Consider the following 7,500-nt stretch of genomic DNA (forward strand, 5'->3'; position numbering starts at 1 on the left):
AGGAGGCTGGGATTAACATATACACACTACTATGTATAAAATAGATAACCAACAAGGACCTACTGTATAGCACAGGGAACTCTACTCAATATTATATAATAACCTATAAGGGAAAAGGATCTGAAAAAGAATAAATAATTATATATATATATATATCTGAATCTCTGTGCTGTACACCTGAAACTTACACAATATTATAAATCAACTATACTTAAATTTTAATTTTTTTTTAATTGTGGCAAAATACACATAACACTATTTTAATCACTTTAAGTGCATAATTAGGTGGCATTAAGTACATTTACAATGTTGGGCAACTATCACCACCCATCTCCAGAACTTTTTCATCAGCCCAAAAAAAACTTTGCACCTGTTAAACAATAACTCCCCATTTCCCTCTTTTCCTAGCCCCCCAGTACCTCTATTCTACTTTCTGTCTCTATGAATTTGCCTGTTCTAGATATTTCACAGAAGCGAAATCATACAATAGCTGACATTTTGTGTCTGGCTTTTTTTCATTTGGCATGTTTTCAAGGCTCATCCAAGTTGTAGCAAGTATCCAAATTTCATTCTTTCTTATGGCTAAATAGTATTCCGTTATACGTACACCACATTTTGTTTATCCATTTATCTATTATTCACACTTGGGTTGTTTCCACCTTTTGGCTATTGAGCATAATGCTAAAATGAACATTGGTGTATAAGTATCTGTTTGGGTCCCTGCTTTCAATTCTTTGGGGTATATATCTAGAAGTGTGATTGCTGGATCTTATAATGACACTATGTTTAACTTTATGAGAAGTTAATTGGTGTCCACAGCAGCTGTACTATTTTACAGTCCCACCAGCATTGCGTAAGAAATCCAATTTCTCCATATTCTTGCCAACACTTGTTATTTTCTATTATTGATGATAGCCATCCTAATGTGTGTGTGAGCTTATTGTGGTTTTGACTTATATTTCCCTAAGGACAAATGATGTTGAACATCCTTTCACATGCCTATTGGCCTTTTATATAGTTTCTTTGGAGAAATGTCTACTCACATCCTTTGCCCATTTTTGAATTGGCTTGTTTGTCTTTTTGTTATTGCGTTGTAGGAGTTCTTTACATGTTCTGGATGGTAATCACACAATTTTACTTGCAAATATGATTGACAGACTAACTATGGTTATTCAGACTCGGTATTTGGCAGCCATTTTCTGAAATGGATGAAGTAAGCCTTTACTTTCATAGAAAACACCTGGAAGTATTTTTTTGCCAATTAAAAAAATTTTAAGCAAAATTTAATATTTTGGAAAATTTGTATATACCACCATGAGCTTGACAGTGTTTCTAACACTTAAAAAATTTTTCTGGGGAGATCAGTGGTGATATTAATAAATGTGATTTTTTGATATTGTATAAAAATAATGTCAGAAGACTTGGAATTGATTCAGTGAATCAATATTTTCCAAGTGATTGATACATAATGTTACCAAATTGGGTGTGGGTAAAAAAATCTATTCAAAGTCCAAGAAAGACTAACGGATTAAAACTTACTAGTATAAGTTCCTCGATATGGCTAAAGTTTCCACAACTAAACCTCAAGAAGTTACCTCTTTCAAATTGTGTCACAACAAAGAGGAATATCTACAATCATCTGAATAGGCAATGAAAATACTCCTGGCTTCTCCAACTAAATATCTTTGTCAGGCTGAATTTTCTTCAAATACTTCAACCAAAACAACATATCACAGCAAATTGAATGCAAAAACAGATACAAGAATCCAACTGCATTCTATTAAGCCAGACATTACAGAGATTATAAAACAAGGCTTCTCTTCTCACTAATATTTTTTGTTTTGAAAAACAGAGTTATTGGGGATTCCCTGGTGGTCCAGTGGTTAGGACTTCGCACTTTCACTGCCGAGGCCCAGGGTCCAATCCCTGTCAGAGAACTAAGAGTCCACATGCTGTGCAGTGCAGCCAAAAAAATTTTTTTTTAATTTCTCAGTATTAATTTCCAGTAATATAAATATATCAGTAAATAGATATATCAGCATATATAACCCATATAAACAAAATATTTTTTGAGATCCTTAATAATTTGAAAGAGTATAAAACTGTCCTGACACCAAAAAGCTTGAAAATTCTAAGAATAATGTATAAATAACTGGTTAGATATTGTCATAAACTTTTTTGTAAAATTAAGTTTATTAGCGTATAGTTTACATGTAGTAAAATTTACCCTTTTTAGTTACATTCTATGAATTTTGGCAAATGAATACCCATATAATCACCAAAGTCCATCATCCCCAAAAGTTTCTTCATATCCCTTTTATAGTCAAGCGCTCCCGAAGCCAGTCCCTGGCATCCACTGGTCTGCATTCACTTCTGATAGTTTTGCCTTTTCAGAGTGTCATATACATGAAATTATACAATATGTAGCTTTCTGAGTTTGGCTTCTTCTACTTTTTAAAAAAATTTTTATTTTATATTGGAGCATAGTTGATTAACAATGTTGTTTTAGTTTCAGGTGTACAGCAAAGTGATTCATTTATACGTATACATGTTATCTATTCTTTTTTTTTTTAATTAATTAATTTATTTATTTATTTTTGGCTGTGTGGTACATATATACAATGGAATATTACTCAGCCATAAAAAGGAACGAAACTGAATCATTTGTGGAGACGTGGATGGATCTAGAGACTGTCATACAGAGTGAAGTAAGTCAGAAAGAGAAAAACAAATATCGTATATTAACGCATGTATGTGGAACCCAGAAAAATGGTACAGATGAACCGGTTTGCAGGGCAGAAGTTGAGACACAGATGTAGAGAACAAGCATATGGACACCAACGGGGGAAAACCGCGGTGGGGTGGGGATGGTGGTGTGTTGAATTGGGCGATTGGGATTGACATGTATACACTGATGTGTATAAAACTGATGACTAATAAGAACCTGTAGTATAAAAAACAAACAAATAAAAAAAAGACAACTAATACTAAACTTTCTTTGGGTTATTTGTATGGAAATATGTTAATATAAATGTTTCAGACATTACATGAAATTTCTAAAAATCTTATATGTTCTAGTATAATGTTATAAGTCATAATTCTAGTTATTACTTTAAAATGTATATCTCAGAAATAAAAAATATAAAATAAAATAAAACTTAAAAAAATAAAGAAAACAATTTAAAAAATAAAGGAAAAAAAATAGAAAAAAAAGATAAAGAAAGAAAAAAAAAAAGAAAACAGCGGGTGGACGAGAACTTCCCAGCCAAGCTGTAATAGTTTTTGCCTGGTCATCAAACAAACATGCAGTCTTGCATTATCCTGATGGAAGATTATGCGTTTTCTGTTGACTAATTCTGGATGTTTTTCGTCTAGTGCTGCTTCCAGTTGGTCTAATTGGGAGCAGTACTTGTTGGAATCAATCGTTTGGTTTTCTGGAAGGAGCTCATAATAGAGGACTCCCTTCCAATCCCACCATATATACAAGTTCACCTTCTTTGGATGAAGACCGGCCTTTGGTGTGGTTGGTGGTGGATCATTTTGCTTGCCCCATGATCTCTTCTGTTCCACATTATTGTACAGTATCTACTTTTCATCACCCGTCACAATTTGTTTTAAAAACGTAACATTTTCGTTATGTTTAAGTAGAGACTCACAGACGGAAATACGGTCAAGAAGGTTTTTTTCGCTTAGCTTATGTGGAAACCAAACATCAAAGCGATTAACATAACCAAGCTAGTGCAAATGATTTTCAACTCTTGATTTGGATATTTTGTGTATGTCGGCTATCTCCCATGTGATGTAACGTTGATTGTTCTCAGTTAATGTCTCGATTTGATCGCTATCAACTTCAACTGGTCTACCCGACCGTGTAGCATCATCCAGTGAGAAATCTCCAGCATGAAACTTGGCAAACCACTTTTGACACATTCAATCAGTCACAGCACCTTCTCCATACACTGCACAAATCTTTTTTTGCGTTTCAGTTGCGTTTTTACCTCTCTTGAATTAATAAAGCATAATATGCCGAAAATGTTGCTTTTTTTCTTCCATCTTCAATATTAAAATGGCTACACAAAAATTCACCAATTTTGATAACTGTTTTTTTAAATGCATGCTGATATGACAGCTGTCACAATACAATCTAACAAAATTCGAAAACAAAACTTCGAATGAAGTTAAAGACAACTAAGAGATACTAGAGCCATCCGAACTCTTTGGCCAACCCAATATTTCTATATATCAGCAATGAACACACGGACAACAAAATTTTAGATGCAATACCACTTACACTTGTGCAAAATAAAAATTAAATTCTTAGGTGTAAGTCTAACAAAATATGTAGAACACATATGCAGAAAACTACAAAACACTGATGAAATAAATCAAAGGCTTAAGTAAATGAAAAGAGACTGTGTTCATGGACTGGAAGATTCAATGTTGTTAACATATCAATTCTTCACAAACTGAAATGCAGATTTAACCTAATTCCTATTAAAATACCAAGAACATTTCCTGTAATATAGACAATATTACTCTAAAATCTATATGGAGGGACTTCCCTGGTGGCGCAGTGGTTGGGATTCCACGGTCCCAGTGCAGGGGGTCTGGGTTCAATCCCTGGACGGGGAACTAGATCCCACATGCATGCCGCAACCGAGAGTTCACATGCCAGAGCTAAGGAGACTGCATGCGCAACTAAGGAGCCCTGGAGCCGCAACTAAGGAGCCAGCAAGCTGGAACTAAGGAGCCCGTGAGCCGTAACTAAGACCCGGCACAACCAAATAATTAATTAATTAATTAATTAACTATTAAAAAATAAAATAAAATCTATATGGAAAGGCAAAGGAATTAGAATAGCTAAAATACTTTATAAAAAGAAAAATAAGGACTTCCCTGGCAGTCCAGTGGTTGATACTTCGCCTTTCAATGCAGGGGGTGTGGGTTCGATCCCTGGTTGGCGAGCTAAGATCCCACATGCCTCACAGCCAAAAAAACAAAACATAAAACAGAAGCAATATTGTAACAAATTCAATAAAGACTTTTAAAAAATGGCCCACATCAAAAAAATCGTTAAAAATTTTTTTAAAAAAGGAGGAGAAAGTGGGAAGAATCAGCCTACCCAATTTCAAGATGTATTATATAGTTTCAGTAATCAAGACTGTGTGGTATTGGAGGATGTATGAATACACAGAACAATGGAACGGACTAGAAAACCCGGAAATTGACCCAAACAAATACACTCAAATGAATTTTCACAAAGGTGCAAAAACAATAATGGAGAAAGTACAGCCTTTTAAACAAATGGTGCTGAAGCAAATGGACATTCATAGGGAAGGGAACAAAATCCTCTACCTAAACATGACACTTTATACAAAAAAATACCTCAAAATGGATTAAATAAAACATGGAAAACTATAAAACCTTTACCAAGAAAAAAAAAACATAGGCATAAATCTTTTTTAGTTCTAAGATTAGACAAAGAGTTCTTAGGCTTGACATCAAAAGCAGTATATGTGAGGGACTTCCCTGGTGGTGCAGTGGTTAAGAATCCGCCTGCCAATGCAGGGGACGTGGGTTCGATCCCTGGTCCGGAAAGATCCCACATGCTGCGGAGCAACTAAGCTCACAACTACTGAGCCTGCGCTCTAGAGCCTGTGAGCCACAACTACTGAAGCCCACGTGCCTAGAGCTCATGCTCCACAACAAGAGAAGCCACTGCAATGAGAAGCCCGCGCACCGCAATGAAGAGTAGCCCTCGCTCACCGTAACTAGAGAAAGCCCGCACACAGCAACGAAGACCCAACGCAGCCAAAAATTAATTAGTTAGTTAATTTTCTAAAAAATCACTATACATGAAAAGAAAACTTGATAAATTGGACCTCATCAAAATTTAAAACTTTTGTTTTCCAAAAGATTCTAAGAGGATAAAAGACAAGCTGCAAACTGAGAGAAATACTTGGAAACCACATATATGACAAAGGTCTAGTATCTAGAATATATAAAGAAATCCCAAAACATAACATTAAAAAACAAAAACAAAACAAAACAAAAACACACCCAACAATTCAACTAGAAAATGAGCAAAAGAAATGAACAGACGTTTCACCAAAATGGATATACAGATGGCAAAGTACATGAAAAAAATGTTCAACATTATTAGCCATTAAGGAAGTGGAAATTAAAACCACAATGAGATATCACCACATGTCTATCTGAATAGCTAAAATTAAAAATAGTAGTAACACCAAATGCTGGCTAGGATGCAGAGAAACTGGATCATTCATATATTACTGGTGGGAATGTAAAATGTTATAGCCACTCTGGAAAACAGTTTGACAGTTTCTTAAAAAACTAAACATGCAATTATCATAGGGCAGTTGCACTGAGCAATTGCACTCCTAGGCATTTATCACAGAGAAATGAAAACTTATGTTCACACAAAAATTTTACACAAGTTTCCATAGCAACTTTATTTGTAATAGACAAAAAGCTGAGGCAACCCAGATATTCTTCAATGGGTGAAAATTTAAACAAACTGGTACATCCATACCATAGCAGTAAAAAGGAACAAACTATTGATACACACAACTTGGATCTCCAGAAAATTATGTTGAGTAAAAAAAAGCCAGTCCCAAAAGTTTACATACTGTATACTTCCATTTATATAAAGTTCTTGAAATGACAAGATCCTAAAAATGGAGAACAGATTAATAGTTGCTAGGAGTTAAACTGGGAGTAGGGGGGCTGGAGTGAAGTGGGTGTGGCTACAAAAGTGCCACATGAATGATCTTCAAGGTGACGGAAATGTTGTCTTGACTGTATTTGTCAATATACTGGTTGTGATACTGTACTACAGTTTTGCAAAATGTTACTGTTAGGGGAAACGGGGTAAAAGATACACAGGATCTCTGTGCTGTTTTTTACGATTATGTATGAATCTACAATTACCTCAAAATAAAAGTTTTAATTTAATTTTTAAAAATTAAAAAAAATGCCTTTGCCTCAGATGGGTCAACTGTCCTTCCATATACTCGGCTAGTCTGGATCATCCATTTAGCTCAAACTGCTCACTCTAGCTCCTCCCTCTCAACAGATACCACCACCACCAAACATTTACTGGGCATTTGTTATGTGACAAAGAACTTTATGTACTAACTTTATGTGCTAAGAACTTTACATGTATTAACTGATTTAATCCTCAAAACAAATAACTTTGAATTCTGTTTTTCATAGGACGTAGCAGCCTCAGACACTCTACTTCATCCTCATCCATCCACTCCTTTTTTTCCCCTTTTTTGATAATGAAAAGAAGGGTCCATTCCCCAAATTAAGGGCAATCCTTTCACTTAAGCACTGGATCATTCCTTCTCAGGATCCTAACTCCATCCAATATCCTCTTTCTTGCGTTTTGAATCCCTGCCTTTCAACTACCTCTATTCTGTCTGAATTTAGGTATGTTCACAAATCCTTCTATCAGTTAAAAGGTAAATAAAAAAA

The sequence above is a fragment of the Eschrichtius robustus genome, chromosome 5 (assembly GCF_028021215.1).
Source record: "Eschrichtius robustus isolate mEscRob2 chromosome 5, mEscRob2.pri, whole genome shotgun sequence".
Classification (NCBI taxonomy): domain Eukaryota; kingdom Metazoa; phylum Chordata; class Mammalia; order Artiodactyla; family Eschrichtiidae; genus Eschrichtius; species Eschrichtius robustus.